The 23,407-nt window shown below is 44.4% G+C and overlaps 1 long non-coding RNA gene across 1 annotated transcript; it reads right to left on the reverse strand.

The window, feature by feature from the left end:
* Positions 1-22,227: 22,227 nt before the first annotated feature.
* Positions 22,228-22,970, reverse strand: LOC145790263 (uncharacterized). Its single transcript, XR_014328948.1, has 3 exons — positions 22,815-22,970; positions 22,630-22,728; positions 22,228-22,334 (listed from the first exon to the last, which is right to left on the reverse strand). It is a non-coding gene; the product is annotated as an uncharacterized LOC145790263 (long non-coding RNA).
* Between the last annotated feature and the right edge of the window lie 437 nt (positions 22,971-23,407).

The raw sequence follows: 23,407 nt of genomic DNA on the forward strand, positions 1-23,407 counted from the left end.
GTTCAACGGGATCAGCATCTGTTCCCACTTTGTTCTTACCTCTAGCTTCAGCCTGATCGAGGGTTTGGGTTGCTATATCAGAGCGAAACCCAGTTGTTGTTGACATGTCATTGCCATAGCTGGAGACAACCTCAGGTTGGCTGAGCTCGATCACAATTCACTTAAGTAGCGGGGGCTTCTGTGGTACAAAATTCCCAGCATACGATGTGGTTGGTGGCGAAGCCGACATTCCGTAAGCGAGATCAGCCACAGACCTATGAAGGTCACTAATTATTCCCATCAACTCAAACGTTGTGGGCTCACAAGCTTGAAACAACTGGGGTGTCCAGATCGGGTGTACGACAGGCGACCTGGGCGGATGCGGTACATCAACATTGGTCTCATCCTGCAAGATGATCCCTTGGTCTAATGCGGCTGCCATAACCACAATTTTCTCTGAACTTTGCATCATCATAAGTTTGCTGAACTGAACGGTGACTGATGGATCAGACGTCTGTCTTGCCTCAGCAAAGAAGAACACCAAATCTTTGACCCCAAATCTCTGAACTGAAAGGGAAAACAGGCAGCATTTCAGCCCCAAACGGAACATACACAGGTGCAGCTGAATAACTGTACTCTACTACTGATCGCTGTTCCCCAAAAATTGCTGCCCAAAAAAAAAATGAATCTAATACCCGCAGATATAACTGATTCCCCAAAACACTGATACTGATGCCCTCAGGCCTGGTATTAAACTTGCAAACTGATATGTGCGTTCCTATAGAGATACACTCTAAAAGCACATAGCAAGTAAATGAGAACCAAAACACCCCTATGTTGGGGTAGGGTTTCCCTGTCCTATTTTGTCAGGAACTAGGGTTTCACTACGCACGCAGCGGTTTCAAACAACCTATAATCGGGTAGCCACCTGTCCTAGTTTGGAATGGTCACTATGGATTCCGAATATGCACTAGGACGAATGGTCAAAAGGGTGCCCCAATAAAATTGGGGTTTGTATTCCCATACTGGCAGAGCCCATAACCGGTCAACCTTATGGCACACAGCCTCAGGCTAACTGCTTAGGAATAGCAGATGGCAACACGGTGTCCTAGGCGCACCAATGCACATGCAATGCAAAGAAACACATGAGTGTAGTCAAAACAAGATATCATGAGTTCGAGCCAAGTTCTCTAATGTCCCCAGCAGAGTCGCCAGAAACTGTAGACGCGCCCGTGGGCCTCATGCTACAGGTCGGACTCAGATTGTCACGGTTCTTAATCTGATCTCACAATGTGCGATATGAGATTGATAAATCACCAAAGAGTCCAAATCCGGCAAATTGTTTTGAAAAATAGATTTTTAAAAAGAAGTGCCAAACATGGACTGCTTTGCCAGATACAGAGTTGCCACCTAAATGTTTTATTTTTTGAAAATTTAGGAAACCTTGACTCGTTGCCTAAGGCCATATGTCCGTCATCACAAAATTTGCCTTGGCTCGGGAACTTGGGTACGATTGGGGAAGGTCAGCTATGAGCACCCCCGCTCGCCCGATCAAATATCGGCCTCTACTAACCATGATATCTAGTTTGGAAAACATTATGCGTTCTTATTCCGATTAATTAGCTAATATTACTATTTGATGTGCGCAACACTAAAATATAAACTAGATCACCAAATTTGGAACAAAGCATTGCATATCCGTTTGTTCAGAAAAATGGTTCGAAATTTGCTACTCGCAAGTAGGCTAAAATACGGATTTCAACGAGTTGTTCCAACTCAAGCAATCCAACCTTCACCCACGGGCATTCAGGCAATAATATCACATAAGCACATAGCCACATGGTAAGCATGCTGTCATGTTAACATTCACACTCATGCGAGATGCTAAAGCATAAATACTTACAGCGTACTCCGAGCCAAAACAAAGAACATGTTAGCAATCAAACGTATGATCCAAGTCTATGTTAAATGGCTAATGCATCATAGGCAAAATGCAATCTAGAATAGGCTCGGCTAATCCTAGGATGGCATGTGAAATGCAACAAGTAACATATATTCAAGTTAGATTTGAAATACTATGCAGTTAGCATGATGCACCGAGCCCGGTGCATGCAATACTGATGAATGAATGCATGCATACATAGCATAAGGTATGCTAAATTAAATATGCCCTAGTACTAACCATCAAAAGTAGGTAAGTAAAAGGGAGAAAGAAATGGGGGTTGGAAGACATGCACACACACACCCACACTTATTACACATTCGCCCTCGCTCGGAGGGGCCAAAAGAATCATACAAATTAATTAACCTACAAACTAATTAATTATTACAGGCCACTTAACTAGTTAAGCAAATTAACTAAGCTAAGAAAGCAATAAAACAGCCTCGGGAAGGGGGTCCAATGCATGCGTGCTTCGGTTTGCTCGGAAATCCGTCACCATGCACAAGCTACCTTTGTTTACCCTGCTCTGCTCTTCTGAAAATTGCACAAGTCCCAAGGAACACTCTCTGAACACTGTGGAGCATCACCGACCAAGGGGTGACATCATCGACCATTGATATGGCTCTCGGCCTCAAATGTTTGGTCAGTTGGCAATAGAGATGGTCGGCCGACCATGTATGCCTGCAGAATCCTATTTTGACAGCAGCAGAGGGCAAACATGGCATGGCAATGCATTTCAAGCAAATGTGTGCACCAACACCCTCCTTATCATGTTCATGACTCAAAGGAGGATGATCCTCGACCCTCGGGCCACCAATGGCGCATTTCAATGCGCGATGGCCAAAGAGGCCAAGTATGCATTTTAATGTCAAAAGTAATGCAAACCAAACAAACAAATGGACCCAACCTCTATCATAATCGATTCAAGAGGCAAGGCATGCATGCCAAATGCAACCTAAGCATATAGGCTAGTATGCAACATGAACATGGAGGCAAGTATGCAAACATGTAACAAGTATGCAATCTAACAAGCATGCAAAATGTAATGCCAACAAACAAACATGCAAGACATGTGACATGTTAAGAAACCAAAGCAAAAGGAATGCATGCCAAATGCACTACCACCTAAGCATGCAACAACATACAAAGGGGTCAAGTGTGTGACAACATGCAAGGCGAATGTACACCCAAACATTCATGCACGCAAGGTCCAATACTTATGCATCAAAGAACAACTTTTAAGCCCAAAACAATGGCTAATATGCTAAGCACATGAAGGCAAATGTACATACAAGCATGCATAGATACATGTTTCAAGACTTAAGCATAAAGAAGCAACTTTTAAGCACACTTAAAAGGGACAAACATGGGCATATGGCAAGCATACTAAGCTCTGAAAATTATGTTAAGGATGGTGCCAAACCAACTAAACAAGATGAACAAGGCATGCAACTATGTCCAAAACTCAAGGCAAGCCAAGGGGCTTAAACCATGGCTATATGAAGCAAGTCCCAAAGCGCCATGGGGACTCAAAACCACCCCAAGACAGACCAAAACAAGGTCAAAGGCACACCTAGATGGCATCTAAATGGCCTAAGTCTAAAGGCATGCAAAAGGGTCCAAACACGGAGCACAAAACACATACCTTTTGAAACATCAAAGGAGCCATAAATGCAAGTATACAAGCATGTTATATGGACTGAAATGACATGACTAATGGTGCCAAACCACTGAAATGATGCAAGTAGAGCATGCTAGAGGATCTAATACTCAAGGCCTACAAGGGAGATTGCATGGTAGCTATACAAAGCAAGTCATGGATGACCCAAATGACCAAAATTAGACCTCAAGCACATCAAAACATGCACAAAAGCTTCACAAAGCTGAGCCAAAATCATGCTAAAAATAAGGCTCAAAGCACAAAGCATGTTAATGCAATTTCATGGCATTACATGACAAGTATGCTAAGCATGTGTGGTGTGTCTAAACCAACTTAAAACAATGCTATATCATGAAAAAATAAGCACAAATACTAGCTGAGACATGGCCAACATGAACTCAACAATGGTGCTCACACATGAGGCTAAAATGACAACTTTTGAAGACAACAAGGAGAGGGCCATCCCCTCTCCTTCTTAGGACCTGAAAGCACCATCCCCACCACTGAAATCCCTCTAGATTTCAGTGGTGAGGAGGTCCAAACAAGGTGGTCCCGAAGCTCACCAAAATAGCACAAAATGGGGGCCAAACAAGGCCTAAGAGGGGTCAAACAACCCCGAACACCAAAGAAACCTTAAACAAAGTTCTAAAACTAACAAAATCAAAACTTTTATATGTTATACACTAAGCTCAAAAATAGATTCAAGATAGGTTAAAAGCTAGTGCAAGAATGGGAAATAAAGGGGTAAGATTTTTACCCTTGTCCAAGCTTAAATCCACTCAAAAACCTTAACAACAACCCTTTGTCCCTTCAGCAACCAAGGTAAGGTGTGATACTAGGTGTTTATGCACGAAAGTAAGAACAAAACACACTTAAACACACACAAAGGCAAAAAGAGAGGGAGATATAGAGATAGATAGATACACTATTTCTAACCCTAATCTAGACCTCTGGAGCTCAAACCTCTAACCCTTGAGGAGGAGGAGAAGGCCTCCCTTTATAGAGGATCACCCTTGCAAAGCTTACAAAACAAGCTAAGCAAGAGTGAAATCCCTTCATACACGTGTATGGAGGGGGTGCAAAGTGGGTGCCAGCTAGCACAGCTGGCACAAAATATCTGCCAAAAGCAAATGCACAGTGGTCAGCCAGCCAAAAATGCCAAATTGACCAAATAAATGGTCGACTGACCAAAAGGAGTGCCGACCGACCAAACATTTGGCCAATGGGAACAAAACAATGGCCGGTGGCCTCAAGCCATGGCCGGTGAGATGTGGGGATGGCCACCAAGCGATTCCCTGCTCCTCAAAACCAAAACACAAGTGTTTGGTGCAAAACCAAACACAAAACAGGCAAGTCGAGAGGTCTTAAGGCAAGGCGCGTGGCTGAGACCTCCGAGAACTCAAGATGAACACGAACATGGATGATCACAGAGTGTTCAAATGGTGACGTCCAAGTCTTGAGGACAGTCAAAAATGGGGTGTCTACACATACACAGCCTGCAAAACATTACAACCAACATTGCAATGAAACTGCTCGAGGCATGCTCCCAGAAGTTATATGTGGCCTGCAAAACTGCTGGGGGTCGTCAATTTACGCTTGAGCAAACTTGACGATGGCTCGAGCAAAAAACACATGAATCCAATATATTTGTAGGTTTGTGAACTGCTGTGAACTCCAGAAGTGGACTGGAGCGACAATTTTTTTGCTCGAGCGGAAGGGGCATTCATCTATCGCAAACCCTAAGTTCTACTTCCCTCGACATCCAAATTGTATCAATTTGTTCCCTATCTGGTAGGGCAAATCCTTGTCGCTGCTGTGCGTGGCCGATTATCCAACCTTCTCTCTTGGATTACCCCCTTGCTACGTACTTTTCATTGGTACATGGTAAGTGTTTGTATATCTATACGTGCTTAATTTGTTTGGTTTTCTTCTATCCTCTCTGGTTTGTTTCTTACATTTCATGAAGGCGTATAATTTCAAAAATTTGTGGTTTGTTGCATACATTTATCTTCTTTGTGGTTTGTATCTATACGTATAGGTATGTGTTTAATTTGAAAATTTGTGATTTGTGTAGACACCCCATTTTGACCGCCCTCGAGACTTGGAATTCATCGTTTGAACACTCGATGATCATCTATGTTCGTGTTTGCTTTGAGTCTGGAGGTCTCGGCCGTGCGCCTTGTCTCAAGATCTCTCAACTTGTATGTTTTGTGCTTGGTTGTGGACCAAGGACTTGTGTTTTTGCTCCTTAGGGAAGAGGGTGGCTTGTTGGCCATCCTCTCAACCCATCGGCTAAGGCATGAAGCCATCGGCCTTGTTTTCTTGCCATCGGCCAAAAGTGTTGGCTGATCGGCACTTTTTTTGGTCGGTCGGACCTTATGTTGGTCGATCGGCCATATTTTCTGGCTGAACCCTGTTCATCTGCTTTATGCAGATATTTTATGCCAGCTGTCACAGTTGGCATGCACAATTCACCCCCTTCATACACGTGTATGGAAGGATTTTCCCTTTTGCTTAGCTTCCTCAAGAAGCTTTGCTTTTGGTTCTCTATAAGAGAGAACCATCTCCTCCCTCCTCAAGGGTTCAGAAAATTTAGGGTTGAGTGATACATATACTTTTGTATCTATATTCCTGTGTTTAGCCTTGTTTTGTACTCAAAAGTGTAGTATTGTCTTACTATTGTACACAAACACACACTAGAACATTATCCTCTTGGAGCTGAGGTCCCTTGAGGTTGATTTCAGAGTTCTTGGAGTGGTTAAAGCTTGAAAAAGTTGCTGGAGCCTTGTTCTTGAAAGTGTTCTTCAAGGGTGAGTATTCTTGCTTCTAATAGCCCTTTCTTGCTTAAGCTTTTAAACCTTCTTGCTTATTATTTTAGCTTAACTCTAAACTACAATAAGTTCTGATTTTTGATGCTTTAAATCTTTGGTTAAGGTCTCTTTTTGGTTTGGTGTTGTTTCCCCCCTCCAAGGTCTTGTTAGGCCATCCCTTTTGGCCCTTGTTCTTAGCTTTGCATGACCTTTCTACTACTGAAATCTAGAGGATTTTCAATGGTGGAAAGGTGGTTTTGGAGTCTTAAATAGGAGAGGGTCATCCCTTCTCCTTGTTGTCTTGTATGCTTGCATAAATGACTTATGTTGGCAGCATGTTTGTTAAGCTTGTCTTAGCTTCATTTCAGCAAGTATTTGGTGTTACTTTGCCATGCTTTACCTCTGTCTAAGGTTGGTTTAGTGGCATTTTGCATGTACCATACACTTGTAGTGTAAATCACACACACTAGCTTTATATGCTTCATGTTTGAGCATGTCATTCTAGCCTATGTTGTGTCTATTTCAGCATGTTCTTGGGCTTGTTTTACCATGTCATACCTCTGTTTAGGTTTGGTTTGGTTATCCTTTGCACGCCTCATGCACTTGTAGTGCATTTCCATGAAATTGCCTTAACATGCTTTGTGCTTTAAGCCATGTTTCTATCCTGATTTTGGCTCGACTCCATGAAGATTTTAGCCTTGTTGTAACATGCTTAAGTTCTAATTTGAGTTGTTTTGACCATATATGCCATGCTTTGTATAGCTACCATGCAATCTAGCTTGTTAGCTTTGAGTGTCCAAGTCACTAGCATGCTTTACTTGGGCTATTTCAGTGATTTGGCATCACTTGTTATGTTATTTCAATCCATATAGTATGCTCATATACTTGCACTTATCACTCATTTAATGCTTTAAAGAGTTGATGTTTTATGCCTCATGAATGGACCATTGTGCATGCCTCCATGCTTACGTCATTGGGATGCCATCTAAGTGGGTTTTTGGTCTTGTTTTATCATGCCATAACTCTGTTTTTCATTGGTTAAGTCATGCCATGTTTGGTCTTGATAGGCGTAGTGTAACACCCCTTTTGTAGCTTTGCATGCTTCATGTTTTATGCTCATCTTTCTAGCATGTTTTGGCCTCATTCCTTGCATGTTTTAGGCTTACTTTGGCATGCTTTAGGACTGTTTTGGTTCACTTTGGCCATTTGCATCATGTTTCACATAGCCATGGTTTGAGTCCCTTGGCTAGTCTTAAGCTTTGGGCTTTCTTGCATGCTTTGCTTGTGTACTTTGGTTGGTTCGGCACCTTTCCATGCATGATTTCAGAGCTTACAATATATGTTACATGTCCATATTTCTCTACTTTTAAGTGCCCTTGAAAGTTTCCCTCTTATGCCTAGGTGATAGGCCATTACATGTGCATGTTTGTATATGCTTTTATCCATTATTTCTTAGCATTTTGGCCACTGATTTGGGCACGTTTAAGAGTTGTCCACTTTAGTTTAAGTCCATCTTTGCATGTTGTTGCATGCTTGTCTTGCATGTTGTTGCATGCTTGCTTCATTTTGCATGTTGTTGCATGCCATGTATCTTCACATGTTTAGGTAGTATGCCTATTGCACATTAGTTGCATTTCATGATCTAGTTGCAAACTTGTTGCATGCTTGAGTTGTTCGTATCATGCTTGCATGTTTGCATTACGTTATGTGTGCATCCCTTGCCTCTTGATCAAGCATGATAGAGGTTGGGGCCCCTTATGTGTTTTGTGCATATCATTTGATATTGAATTGCACACTTGGCTCCTTTGGCCATCATGCATTGGAATGCATGATTGGTGGCCCGAGGGTCGAGAACTACACTCCTTTGAGTCCTAAACATGATAAGGGGTGGGTAGACACCCCATTTTTGACCGTCCTCAAGACTCGATTGTGCTTGCAGGTACATCCAGTCACTAGCTCGATTGCTCGTCGGGTATTTGACTTTCGCGGCGGAACGTCACAGGTTAGAGCTTTCCGAACCCTGCATCCTTTCTGCCCCATTCTTGGACCATGGCTTGGTCTTTTTAGAATGCTTTTCTTGGTGCACTGCCGACCATGGTCTGGCACTGCTGGCCATGCCTTTGTTGCTGCCGGCCACTGGTAAAGCCTGCCGGCCATCAGTGAGCCACTGTCGGCCACCACTGATGGCCTGCAGAACCCCTGTCTTAGCTGGTTTCACTCCAGATCTTTTGAGCCAGCTGGAATCCTTTCATCTCCCCTCCATACACGTGTATGGAGGGATGAAGCTCTTGCCAACCTTCTTGAAGAAGCTTTGCATTATTTTCCCTCTATATAAGGAGAGGCCCTCCCTTCTTAGCAGAGGTTCAGCCATTTTAGAAGAGATATAACTTTCTCTCTCTATATTTCTTACTCTCTCTCTATATTGTTGTTAGTTTTGTGCCTTTTTCTTGCAGTTTTGCACTACAACACATAGAGACACACCACCACCTTTGGGATGAAGTTCATAGGAGTGCTACTTGAGCTCTGAAAGTTGGTTTTTGGCCCCTAAGGTTGCTGGTTTCGAAGTTGGACTTCAAGGGTGAGCTTTTTTCCCATTTTAGCAATTTTTTGTATCTCATTTTGGCCATTCTTGCATATTGTTTTAGGCCTTTCTTTCAACTGAAAAAAGTCTTGTATTTAAGTTCTTTTGGTAGTAGTTTAAGGTCTTTGTGCTGTTGAGGGTCTTCAACCCTCTTGTTTGCCTTGTTTGGCCTTGTTTTGAGCCATGCCTTAAGGCCTTTGAGCTAGCCTTGGTTTGGCCTTTTAACCACTGAAATCCAGTGGATTTTTAGTGGTAGACATATGGTTTTGAGGTCTCAAATCAGAGGGGGTGGCCCCTTCTCTTCTTGTTTTTGTTTGCTGGAGTTTTTGGCCTTCCAAAGGACCATGCCTCTCTGTATTTTTGAAGCTTGGTTCAGGCATTTTTTTGTGACTTTTAGGACTTGCCTTAAGTCTGTCCATGGTTGGTTTGGTCATATTTTGCATGCTTCTTACATGTGTAGTGTAATCCCATTTGTGGCTCATCAAAGTAGCATGTCTTTCTTGCATGTGTTGGCCCTATTTCAGTAAGTTTTTGGTGATATTTTACCATGCCTTAGATCTGTTTTAGATTGGTTTTGTCACTCCATGCATGTATGATACGCTTGTAGTGTAAATCTCATAAACTAGCTTTATATGCTTCTTGCTTTAGCATGTCATCCTAGCTTATGTTGAGTCCATTCCAGCATGTTTTTAGTGATGTTTTGCCATGACATAACTCTATCCATAATTGGTTTGGTCATCCTTTGCATGCCCCATATACTTGTAGAACAAATCTTGCTTACTAGCTTTATGTGCATGATGTTTTGGCTCATCATCCTAGCATATTTTGGCTTTGCTCCAGCATGATTTTATTCTTATTTTGGGCTGTCCTAGGACTGTTTTGGGCTGCCATGGCCATATTACTTATGTTTTGTATAGCTATAGTGTAAATGCTTTGACTAGCCTTGGGTTTTGAGGCCCCTACCATGCCATACATGTGATGTTTGCATGCTTTGCCATCATTTCAAATGTTATTTCAGTCCATGAAATGTGGTCATACACTTGCATTTGACATGCTTTGAATGCCTTGAAGAGTTTGTGCTTTATGCCTCAAGAATGAACTTTTGTGCATGCCACTAAGCCTAAGCCTTTGGCTCATCATATCAGTGCATTTTTGGTCTTGTTATACCATGATGTAACTCTGTTTCATATTGTCCATGTCATGCCATGTTTGGTTTTAATAGGTGTAGTGTATTACCCCTTTTGTAGCCTTGAATGCTTCATGCCTTTCGGACTTGTGTTCGAGCTTGTGTTGGCTAGCTTCAAGCTCGTTTTTAGTCTTATTTGGACCTGCCTTGGGACTATTTTAGGTCCCCTTGGCCCTTCAGGGCTTGCTTTGTATGGCCATGACTTAAGCCCCTTTGCTAGTTTTTAGCTTATGAGCTTCATGCATGCCATGCTTGTGTTTTGTGTGTGATTTGGCATCATTCCTAACATCATTTCAGAGCATGTAGTATTGCCATACTTCCATGCTTGTCACTCTTTAAGTGTGCTTGAGAGTTGTCCTCTTTATGCCTTAATTCTTGGGCCAATTGGCATGCATGCTCGTCTTGCATTTTGTGTCATCAACTCATCATTTTGGCCACTGATTTGGGCATGGCTGAGGTCTGCCCACTTTGGTTTAAGTCCATCTTTTGCATGTTGTTGCATGCTTGTTACCTTGTATGTTGTTACATGCTTATCCATTTTGCATGTTGTTGCATGCATTGGTACGTAGTTGCATACTTGTTGCATGCCATGTTGTTACCCTTGTTGCATTGCATTGTACATGCATGCATTACATTGTACTTAGAACCTTATGATCGCCTTGCATTGAGCATGCCATCTAGTTCTTAGCATTGAGCATTGAGTATGCCATATGGTTGCATTGCATGTTAGTGTGTTGCATTGTTGTTTGGATTAAGTGTTAATCTGAGCATGAGAAACGACGGACATTTCATACTTCAAGTGATGAAACGTGTCTCCATTCTCGGTCGCCGACGCTCTTGATCACACATGATAGAGTTTTAGGCTTTACGTATTTATTTGTGCATTCATTTCATATTGATTTGCACAAGTTGGATCTTTGGCCATCATGCATCGGGATGCGTGATTGATGGTCGTGGATCCGACTATGTCTCTCCCTTGATGTTTTGAGGTGATATGGAGTGACATAGTGTGTACATACCCTTGGGAGACTCTCCATTTTCTCTATTTTGTGCTTTGTTGTAGCTTGGTGTCCCAACACATCAGTGGCCGGTAGTGCCTTACAGATGGCTGGCAGTCTCTCATTCATAGCCGGCAGTGCCCACCCTTAGCCGGCAGGTGGTCGGCAGCATCTCTCCATGGCCGGCAGGCCACTGATGTATTCCCCAGACTGCTTTTGGCAAGGTTCAGCAGGAATTCCTTGAAGACACCCTGCAGACAGAGCCTTTAAAGAGCATCCAGAGAGCTTACCGGGACGGGAACCGAGCATGCATGTTCACCTTCTTCAACTTGCCGAGGCAACATTGTTTAATTGCTTATTTGTTAGTTAGCATTTGGTTTTGTAATTTAATTAGTTAATTTGTTAATTAATTAAGTTTTGTAATAATTAGTTGTAGCTAGTTATTCATTTGGTAATGTAATAATTAATTAGCTTGTTAGTTAGTTAATTATTTGGTTTGTATTATTCATTCGGACCCGCCGTCGAGAGGGCGGATTTTGTAATAAGTGTGCGTGCGTGTGTGCATGTCTTCCAACCCCATGTCTTTCTCCCTTTTACTTACCTGCTTTTGATGGTTAGTTTAGGGTCATTTTCAATTAGCATACTTATGTTTGCATGTTTGCATCGTTCATCTATATTGCATGCACCGGGCTTGGCGCATCATACTAACTGCATTGTATTTCAATTCCAAGTTGAATACATTTATCAAATGTAGCACCTCATATGCCATATTAGAATAGCCGAGCCTATTTCTAGTTGCATTTTGCATGTGTTGCATCAGCCATCTTAACATGAACTAGGATCATGCATTGATTACTAACTAGTTTTTGTTTTGGCTTGGAGAACTAGCTAAGCTTTTACGCTTTAGCATACTGCATGCGTGTTAATGTTGCCATGAAAGCATGCTTGCCATGAGGCTAACTGCTTAGTTAATATAAACTGCCTGAATGCCTGTGGGTGAAGGTTGGATTACTTGAATTGGAACGATTCATTGAAATTCGTGTTTTAGCCTATTTACGAGTAGCAAACTTCAAACCACTTCCAAACAAACGGATATGCAATGCTTTGTTCCAAATTAGGTGATCTAGTCTATACTTGTTTGCTGTGCGCATCACATAGTAAGATTAGCTAATTAATCAGGATAAGAACACATGCGTTTTCAAAAAGAAAATATCATGTTTAGTAGTGGCCGATCTTTGATCGTGCGAGCGGGGGTGCTCATAGATGACCTTCCCTAATTGTACCCAAGTTCCCGAGCTGAGGCAACTTTGGTGATGATGGACACGTGGCCTGAGGCAACGAGTCAGGGTTTCCTAAATTCCCCCAAAATGAAATATTTAGGTGGCGACTTTGTATTTGGCAAAGCAGTCCATGTTTGACACTTCTTTCTTAAAAATCAGTTTTTCAAAATGATTTGCCGGATTTGGACTCTTTGGTGATTTATCAATCTCACATTGCACATTGTGAGATCAGATTAAGAACCATGACAATTTGAGTCTGAACTGTAGCATGAGGCCCTTGGTGTGCGTCTGCAGTTTCTGGTGACTCCGTTGGGGACTTAGAGAACTTGACTCGAACTCATGATATCTTGTTTTGGCTACACTTATGTGTCTCTTTGCATGGCATTTGCGTTGGTGCGCCTTGGACATAGTGTTTACCGTATGTTATTCCTGAACGATTTGCCGAAGGCTTGCTTTTAGAAGCATACCATAAGGCTGACCGGTTGTGGGCTCTGCCACGACGGGAACACAAACCCCGGTTTTTACCGGGCCACCCTTTTTGACCATTCGACCTAGTGCATACCGGAATCCATAGTGACTATTCCAAGCTAGGACAGGTTGCTTACCCGATTATAGGTTGTTTGAAACCGCTGCGTGCGTAGTGAAACCCTAGCTCCTGACAAAATAGGACAGGGAAACCCTATCCCAACATAGGGGTGTTTTTTGGCTCTCACTTATTTGCTATGTGCTTTAAGGAGTGTGCCTCTACAGGAATGTGCATATCAGTTTGAAAGTCTGGGTATCAGGCCTGCGGGCATCAGTATTTTGGGGATCAGTTTTACTTGCGGATATCAGATTCAATTTTGGGACAGTGATTTCGGAACAGTGATCAGTGGTTGAGGACAGTTCTTTCAGCTTGCGTGTGTCAATTGTGTATTGTATTTATTTAAGTTGTTATGCTGTTCGTTTTTCTGCTTATTGTTTCCTTATTATGCTTTATTTATCTTTTTGCAAGGTAGTTTAGCACAATTGCATCCGACCAGGTAGATATTCCCTGAGCCCTTTGGGTTAGAAGTCGTAGACTTATTCGATCCAGAGATCTGATAGACGGACAAGCAGTGCTTCTTTCTTTACCCCCGGTTACCAAGCGAAGGTTAGCCAGGCGTAGTGTATCAGTATAGCGGTCGCCAGATGTAGACACCCCATTTTTGACCGTCCTCAAGACTTGGACGTCACCGTTTGAACACTCGGTGATTATCCATGTTTGTGTTCGTTTGGAGTTCCCGGAGGTCTCGGCTCGCGCGCCCCGCCTCAGGATCCCCGAACTCGACCGTTTAGTGTCTGGTTTTGCACCAAACACTTGCATCTTGCCTTTGAGAGGCAGAGTGGGGCTTGTAGACCATCCCCACCCTTCACCGGCAGTGGCTAGATGCCACCGGCTAGTTTTTGCTGCCACCGGCAATTTAGTTTGCCGGTCGGCACTATTTGTTGCCGGTCAGCACTTTTTTGTGCCGGTCGGCACTTTGTTTGGCCAAGATGGCATTTTTTGCCGGCCGATTGCTGTTCATCTGCTTTTGCAGATATTTTTGGACATCTGTATAACTTTTGCTCCCCTCCATACACGTGTATGGAGGGATCTCCCTCTTGCAAAGCTTGTTTGGTAAGCTTTACAAGAGGCTTATAGAGAGGACTCTCTCTAAGGCAAAAAAGAGAGAGGCTTAGACATTTTTGAGAGAGAAAAGACAGAGGAGAGCTCTGGTTTTCTAGGGTTAGGGTTAGATACACTCACCTATCTCTCTTTCTCTTCCATTTTGCACACTAGGTGTTTTGTGCCTTACTATTGCACACAAACACCTAGTGTTTCACCTTCCTCTTGGAGCTGAGGTTCCAAAGAGTGTGTTTTGAGATTTTGGTGTTAGATTCAAGCTCAAGAAGGCCATTGGAGCACCATTGTTGAAGAGGACTACAAGGGTAAGAAACTAGTCCCTTTTTTCCCTTATTTTTGCTTTGATTTTATACCTATCTTAGAGCTGTTTTTGTGCTTGTTGTATAACATAAAAAGGTTCTGTTTTTAGGCCCTCTTTATTGTTTATTAAGAGTGTTTTGTTGTTTGAGGGGTGTTGACCACCCTTAGGCCTCAAAAGGCCTCATTTTGAGCCATTTTGTGCTAGCTCCGGGATTTTGGTGTTGAGGTCTCTTCACCACTGAAATCTTGAGGGATTTCAGTGGTGAAGATGATGCTTTGAAGTCCCAAGAAGGAGAGGGCCACCCCCTCTCCTTGTTGTCCTTGAAAAGGGCACATTTTGGCCTCTTAAAGAAGCCTATGCTTGAGTGTGTGTTGAGCATGTTTGGTATGTTTTTCATGCTTATATATCCATGATATAACATGATTTCAAGTTGGTTTTGGAACCTCATGCATGCTTAGCATAGTTGCCTTGTAATGCCATATTTGTGCCTTAACATGTCTAGGTTGTTAGCCTTTGTTGGAGCATGTTTTAGGCTTGTATTTGTGAAGATTATATGCTTATTTTGCCATGTTTTAGATCTGTCCATAGTCGTTTGGGTCGATTTTAGCATGCATTATATAGCTCCTTTGCATTTGGGCTTGTTGGCCTTGAGTATGTGCATGTGTAGCATGCCATCTTTGCATTGTTTTGGTGATTTGGGATCATTCTATATGTCATTTCAGTCCCATTTCCATGCTTGTTTGATTGCCTTGCATGCCTCTTTAATGCTTTGAAAGCATATGTTGCAATGCTCCATGTTTTGGTGCCTTTGCATGCCTTTGTCTTTGAGCCATCTAGACGCCATCTAAGTGGTCTTTTGGGCCTCATGTTATGAGCTAAAAACCTGTTTTAGGTTGTTCAATGCATGCCATGTTTGTTATGATAAACATGCTTCAAAGCTTCATGACTTGCTTCAAGTGCTTAGACCATGCTTACATGCATTTGCTTGTCTTGCTTAATATGATTTGACATCATTTTATGACATGATTTCAATGCTTAGGTTGCATGCTAGTTGCTCTCGTTTGTCCCTTTTAAGTGTGCTTGAGGGTTGTTTAAATTGTGCCCAAGTGTAGGCCTTCCATCATGTGTATGTGTGCATGTGTTTTTGGCTTCTTGTTTTGGTCATTATGGCCACTGTTTTAGGCCTTATTAGAGCTGCCTAATTCATGTATAAGTCCATCTTGCCATCCATTTGCATTGCCCTATGTATGCTTGCATGATTGCATAAGTGCATTGCCATGTCATGTTGCATTCCTAGCTTGTATGCCTAGGTTGCATTGCATTTTGCATGCATGCCTTGTTCCTTGAATTGGTGATAGGAATTGGGCCTAATTTGTTTGATTGGTTTGCATGCATTTGAAACCAAAGTTGCATACTTGGTTCCTTGGGCCATCATGCATGGAAATGCGTGATTGGTGGTCCGAGAACCGAGGCACATGTCCCTTTGAGTCATTACAATGATAAGAGACATGTTTGGTGCATACATGCCTTGAATTGTGCTGTCATGCCTTGTTTTGCCCTCTGTTGCTGTGAGTTGCAGGTTCTGCAGGAATACTCTGCCGACCGGCAGTGTAATGTGCCGACCGGCACAATTTTCTCTGCCGACAGACCCTATTTTGTGCCGATGGCCATACTACACTGCCGGTGGAAGTTTCATCTAGCCGGTGGTGATCCCCTCTGTCCAAGGATGTAGTCCTGAGGTTTTGACAACCTCCAGAGGAGGAAAGGGAGGAAAACAGAGGCAGCTTGCGCATGGTGGCACGCTTCCCGAGGCGTTTTCCTGCTTTAATTAATTAGTTAATTAATTAATTAATTAATTTGTAATATTTAATTAGCTTGCGTAGTTAATTAATTTGTAATATTTATTTGGTCCCTCCGAGCGAGGGCAAATCTGTAATAAGCGTGTGTGGGTGGTGTGAATGTCTTCCAATCCCCACTTCTTTCTTCCCTTTTACTTACCTGCTTTGATGGTTAGTATTAGGGCACGTCTAATTTAGCATACTTTATGCTATGCATGTGTGCATCCATGCATTTGTACTACATGCATTAGGCTCGGTACATCATGCTAACTGCATTTGTACATCAAATTCTAAACTGAATATGTGATAGTTGTGCATTTCTCACATGCCATGTTTAGGATGGCCGAGCCTATCTAATTGCATCCTGTATGTGTTGCATTAGGCAATTTAACATGAACTAGGACATGCATGTTTTGCTAACTAGTTTACTGTTTTGGCACGGAGTACGATGTAAGTATTTATGCTTTAGCATCTCGCATGCGTGTGAATGTTGTCATGATAGCATGATTAACATGTGGCTAGATGCTTATGTGTTAAACTGTTTTGAATGCCTGTGGGTGAAGGCCGGATTGATTGAGTTGGAAAAACTCATTGAAATCCGTATTTTAGCCTACTTGCGAGTAGCAAATTCCAAAGCATTTTCAAACCGAACGGATATGCAATGTTTATTTCCAAATTAGGCAATCTAGTCTATACTTGTTTGCTGCGCGCACAACATAGTAATTCTAGGCTAATAAATGGAATAAGAACCCGTAAAGTTTTCAAACGCGGATATCATGGTTAGTAGAGGCCGGTCTTCGGACCGGGCGAAAGGGGGTGCTCATAGCTGACCTTCCCCGATCGTACCCAAGCTCCCGAGCCGAGACAACTCCGGTGATGACGGACATGTGGCCTTCGGCACCGAGTCAGGGTTTCCTAAATTCCCCCATTTTAAAATATTTAGGTGGCGACTCTGTATCTGGCAAAGCAGTCCATGTTTGGCACTACTTTTTCAAAAATCTGTTTTTCTCAAAACGATTTGCCAGATTTGGACTCTTTGGTTCAGATTAAGAACCGTGACACAAATCGAGTCCGAACTGTAGCACGAGGTCCCACGCGGGCGCTGTCTACAGTTTCTGGCGACTCTGCTGGGGAATTTAGAGAGCTTGACTCGAACTCATGATATCCTGTTTTGATTTCATTTATGTGTTTCTTTGCATTGCATGTGCATTGGTGCGCCTAGGAACACAGTGTTTGCCATCTGCCATTCCTGAACGGTTTGCCGGAGGCTTGTCTTGTCAAGGCATGTCCATAAGGCTGACCGGCTATGGGCTCTGACAGCATGGGAACACAAACCCCGGTTTTTTTTCCGGGGCACCCTTTTTGACCATTCGACCTAGTGCATATTCGGAATCCATAGTGACCATTCCAAGCTAGGACAGGTTGCTTACCCGATTATAGGTTGTTTGAAACTGCTGTGTGCGTAGTGAAACCCTAGCTCCTGAAAAATAGGACAGGGAAACCCTACCCCAATATAGGGGTGTTTTGTTCTCTTTACTTGCTATGTGCTTTTAGAGTGTTGCTCTACAGGAACGCACATGTCAGTTTGCAAGTTTGAGTATCAAACCTGGGGACACCAGTATCAGTATCAGTTGTAGGAATCAGTTATCCGCGGGTATCGGTTCAGTTTTCGGGAACAGAAATTTGGGAACAGTGATCAGCAGTAGGGTACAGTTGTTTAGCTACACCCGTGTTTGATCAGTTTGGGCTGAAATGCTGTCTGTTTTTCCTTTCAGTTCAGAGAGTCGCAGAGTTGAAACAGAATAGCCAGTGTCCCCCTTTGCTGAGGCAAGATTTATGGCGGCACAAAGTTCAGAAGAAATTATGGTTATGGCAGCTGTATCGGAGCAGGGGACCGCTCCGCAGAGTGAGGCCAATATCAGTATGTCATACCCGCCCAGGTCGCCCGTTGTGCACCCTGTTTGGGCTCCCCAGTTATACCAGGCTCGTGAGCCCACCACCTTCGAATTGATGGGGATGATAGGCGATCTCCAAAGGTCTGTGGCAGACCTCGCCTATGGAATGTCGGCTTCACCGCCAGCGGCACCGTATGCCGGGAATTTTGTACCACAGGAGCCCCCGCTACTGGGGCGGATTGTGATAGAGCTCAGCCAACCAGAGGTGGCTTCCGGCTATAGCCACGACATGTCAGCACCAACCCAGACCCTCGATCAGGCTGAGGCCAGGGGAAAGGACAAGGCAAAGATAGACGCCGACCCCATTGAGCAACTGCTGTGGGCAGTCGAGGCTTTGAAGGCCAGAGGGATGAACAAACAACAAACATCTGCAATAGTGACCAAAGCTGTAGATGATGCTTTCCCCGCTCCAACCAAGGGCAGTTCAAGCCAGACAGAAAACCGGGATGGGCCCCGTCATGCCCAGACAGTTCCTGTTGTTCCCAACCCTGCACCGGGAAAGGTTCAAAAAGCCAAGGCAGCGCCAGCCGATCCTTTCGCCAGCGCATCTGGCAAGAATCCTCAAACTGCAAAGTACCTGCCCCGAGGGCGCAGGGTCTTTCACGACCTCCACATGCCTTTGTCTAGGGCATTGCTAATACTGGCAAAGGATGGGCATCTTAAGCCTTTGGAGCCCCGGCCACTCCCGAAGAATCTCCCCACCACCCATGATGCTACCTTGTACTGCGCGTACCATCAGCAGTCCGGTCACAGTACCGATGGATGTTCCCGCCTTCGTCATGAAGTGCAGGATTTGATCGATAACAAGGTTATCCTACCACCCACCTCAGGCAAGCCCGTTACCACCCAGTTGCTGGATTTCGAGGGCTCAGATACTGCGAGTATGTAAAGTGAACCGCCTGCGGGCAACTTTTGGTATATTTTTCGATGAAGCGTTTGGCACGCATTTTTGAGCATCGGTGAAACCGAGTTTTGTAAATCCTGGCTTGGATATCGAGTCAGTCTTTTGTTTTGAGTCTGTCTCTCTGTCTTGAGTCAGTCTTTTTCTGCTTAAGTGGCTGTCTTGTTGTATCGAGTCAGTCCCCGTTGTATATAATACCAGGTGATTCTGGGGTTATTGCCTCGAACACCGTTTTGTTTTGTAATTATCTGTTTTTGTTTTGAGTCTGTCTCTACCGAGGGGCCAGTCGCACCAACAAAGCCGATTGAAACAGCTGTTGCTATCTCAACCTTCATGCTTGCTTTCAGCATAAGGACCAGAGAATTTGAATGGGCTGACAGTACATCTCGCCTGCTTTCCTGCGCTCCAAACTCATAGCATTAACCTAAGTTTTTCAAAAAAAAAACTTTTGAACACTGCGGTGATGAAAACGAAGGGGAAGGAATTCCTCGGGTTTTGCAAAATTTTGATCATTTTGAGAGAAAGGGAGGCGTGCTGAACCTTTTTATGAATGAAATCATGCTTGTCGGCGTGAGTACTGAGAAGGACCCTGGCCTGATCCAGATTGGTTCCACACTATCTTCGGCGCGAGCGATTTGTCGCTTTCTTAAAAACTTTCAAAAGCAAATGTTTTACGCAGCCCTGCGAAGACCTGTGTGGAATCGCTCTTGAGATTGCGCAGCCTAGGATCGCTCTTAGCCTCAAGATTCAACCTATTTGTTTTCCGAATTTGAAACCGTTCAGAATGTTCAGAAAGTTCAACGGACAAACGCCATGAAAGGCCCGCGTGGCCGGTTTCGAAACAGCCCTCGAGCAGAAGGCACCAAGGCCGAATCAGAAGGAGTAGATCTCGCCGGAAGAAGCTCGTAGAGTAACCCTGATGGATTCTCCGCAAATCAGTTCAACAGCCGTTCTCCTGGACACAGAGAGGCTTCAATTCAATTTCAAAAAAAAAAAAAAAGACCATTTGGCATGGACTTGCTACTCTTTTACCCTTTGAGAGGCTCGCTGGGCCGAAAACCCGGAAGGGCGACCCAGGCAAAAGTTAGAGCAAGAGAAAAATACAAAAAGAAAGATTGAAAAAGAAAAAAGCAAGAAAAGAAAAAAAGAAAAGAAAAAGAAACGAACAAAACAAAATGAAAAGAAGCTCGCAAGGTCGAAAACCCGCATTGGGCGCCTTGGCAAAAGTGAGAGCCAAACAAAGTGAAGGTTAAAATACCCGAGTGGACCTTAACCGGAACTACGTAAGGCTTGATTCCCATGTTTGGGATACGTAGGCAACTTCATCATGAAGTCCAGCCCCCAACGCTTTCATAAGCGTCCCAGTCCATGCAATGGTTTCGACTTCAAAGTCCAGTGGCCAACGCCCTCCAAAGGCGACTGTGTCCATATATTTGTTGTGACCGTCTTCGTCATCGCAGTGTCCAAGAGCTCGACCACCGCCAATGAAGACTGTCTGCGGATTGCTGCGGCACCATCCCAAACAAGGGGCAACTTTCCGTTGCCACAAGCCGTCGTGAGACGCCATTCAAACTAGGGGCAACCTTCCGTTGCCTCCCACTCCCTTCAAACCAGGGGCAATTTTCCATTGCCTCCGATCCGAGGTTGCGCATCTCAAAGGGTAAGTTCCATGCTTGTTGAGCATCAGTTGTTTGAAAAATAGTTTTTGAAATTTTTTTTTTTTTACTGAGGTTGACTATTTTCTCGAAAACTATTTCATTTTCCAAAACTGGACCATTGTCTTGGATCCAAAAAGGAAAACTTTCAGTGCTTGCAGCTTGACTTGCATGCCTTTCAAATCAAAAATCGAACGAGTACGTTAATCCGACTCTCATTTTGATCAAAACTGTTTTAGTAGAAAGCAAAAACGAAAAATGGTTAAAATGATGAACTAGGGGCACAGTTGAGCCAGGCGTTCTGTCTTTTCCCCGTCACCGACGTACTTGCCAGAAGAGCGCTCTGCCCGCCAGAAGAAATAGTGGTGAGCTAACGGCATCGGGCGTGAACCCGCAACTTCCTGTTCATCCATCAAATCACCCCGGGGAGGGATGAAAAATGAGAGATTGAAGAATAGAGAGGTGTAAGTTGAGAGAAAAGTGAGGAAAAGGGTTTTGAGAGAAAATCCGAGCTTGAGAGCCGAGTGATGTGAGAATCACAAATCAGAAAAAGTGGGAAACAATACCCAGATTGAACTGGCTCCTCGTGGTCCGAGGTCTCCCATCTTCGTTTACGCGTCTGTGTGTCGTGTCTCTTTCATCTGACGGTCTCGTCTTTTGTTTTGAGTCTCTCCCGAGCGTGTCTCGTTGTGTTTAGGTCGTGTACCTCTTTGTTTAAGTCCTCCCCGCTGTGTTCAGTGGTAGGCTCGACATCCCGGTTTGAAAAACCCTCATTTGATTTCTAAAATCATTTATGCTCAGGATGCTATGCCATTCTCTACATTCGAGCGTGTTTCGACTCCAACCAGTTCCGTCTTTGAGCTCCGTCTTGTCAGATTGGGTCGTTTGTTCAGAGTTTGCTGTGTGTAGAATGAACCGAATGCTGTGTTTTGGGCTGTATGCAGATCAATCCCCAACAGAGTAAGGGCCGTGTGTCAAGAATCAGGCAGTGGGTTGCTTGGGTTATTTTGCTGTTGGCTGTTTAAGTTATCTGATTATTACAGTGCAAGTGTTCAATTTTCAGACAACCAATCAGTTCCATTTACATTGAGGTGTAACATGATGAGATGCGATGCAATGCATGAGATGTGTAAATGTAAACACTTTTTCAGATAAAAAGTCTGTTTCATTTCACTATCTTTTCAAATGTACAAGCTTTGGAAACAAAACCTGCCTGCGGCAGTACAAGGTAATCTATCTACCAACCAAAAAGAAAAGTACAAGGAAAGAAAGAAAAGATAGCAAAAATCTGCAGCTATGTCAAGCACCCCAAGGGCTGTCAGTCGGTCCTGGTCCTCTTCCTGGACGAGGGTCCAGGAGCATCGTCAGCGTCGTCGTCAGAGCTCGAGCTAGAACCGTCTCCGGTCTCCTCCTCCGATGACCCTGCCTCCGCCTCTGACTCCTCGTCGTCGTCATCGTCCGGGACTGGAGCTCGCGAACTACTCCCGACGTGAGTACGCCCTCCCCTGGTACGGGGAAATATCCTGCCCTCCTCATCTCTCCCCCGAGCAGGGACAGCAGGTCTAGCTGGAGCACCTCCTGCCATGGGAATCTGGAAAGGAGGCTGAAAAAGTGCACAAAAGTGAAATGCATCAGTATGCCGTGAGCAGTTTAGCAATGCAGAATGCAGTGTGTGAGTACAGTGTATGAATGCCGTGAGTAGTTCATCAGTGCAGAATGCAATGTGTGAGTACAGGGTATGAATGCCGTGAGCAGTTTATCAGTATAGAGTACAGTGCAGAATGCAGTGTATGCAGTGTGTCAGATGCTGCGAGATCAGTGTATCGGGTGTTGTGCCGTGCGTCAGATTATGTAAAGCAGTGAATGAATGGTTTGAGGCCAGTGTCAGAAGGACATACCGGTATGCTGTAGACGGCCAGGAGGTCAAATGTCCGCTGAAGCATCCCCATCATCGAGGCATTCATCGCCAACGACTGACGGGTGTACTCAGAAGAAGCCTGCAAAGGTATCAGATGCATTAGTATTCTGTGGAATATCAAGTAAACTGAAATGAAATAACTGTACGAAGTGCAGTGATACATACCGGCGGAAGGTCGGGGATGTCAGTGAACTCATGCCCAGCCGGTGGAGGGGCGAAGGGGATCTGATAGGTCGCCCCACCCTGCCCCTGGAAAGTCAGCACAGCGGGCAGGGCAGGCCACCCAGCTCCTCGTCCACCCCGCACTCCGCCCCTGCCACGGACCCGGGCCTTCCTCGAAGATCCGGCCCCTACTCCTGCTCCGGCCCCAGCCGCCGATGCTACAGGCCTGGCCCCCCCTGCTCGACGGCCGCTCAAAGGTCGCATCAGGTACGTCCGCACGTACTCCTGATAGTCGCCGGTGCCTCGGAAGCCGGCCTCCTCCCAGCCGATGGAGTAATCATCCAACTGCTCAGTGGTCAGCCCCTCGGTCTCCCTCATCTCTGCAGGAGGGTGAACCGGGACTATCTGCTCAGGTAACCCGCGGGTCTGGCGTAGGAAACGCTCCCCCAGGTACCAAGCCCGACAGACCGGGCCCTCTAGCAAGATCCGGAAACGCGAGGTCTCCTCAGCACCAGGGAACCGACCCCGCATCGCCGACGGCAAGGAAGCCCATGGCCGCCATGTGATCTGAAAGTAACAGACAGTTTGTTATCTAC

The sequence above is a fragment of the Camellia sinensis genome, chromosome 5, assembly GCF_055761805.1.
Source record: "Camellia sinensis isolate YWXY chromosome 5, ASM5576180v1, whole genome shotgun sequence".
NCBI classification, from domain to species: domain Eukaryota; kingdom Viridiplantae; phylum Streptophyta; class Magnoliopsida; order Ericales; family Theaceae; genus Camellia; species Camellia sinensis.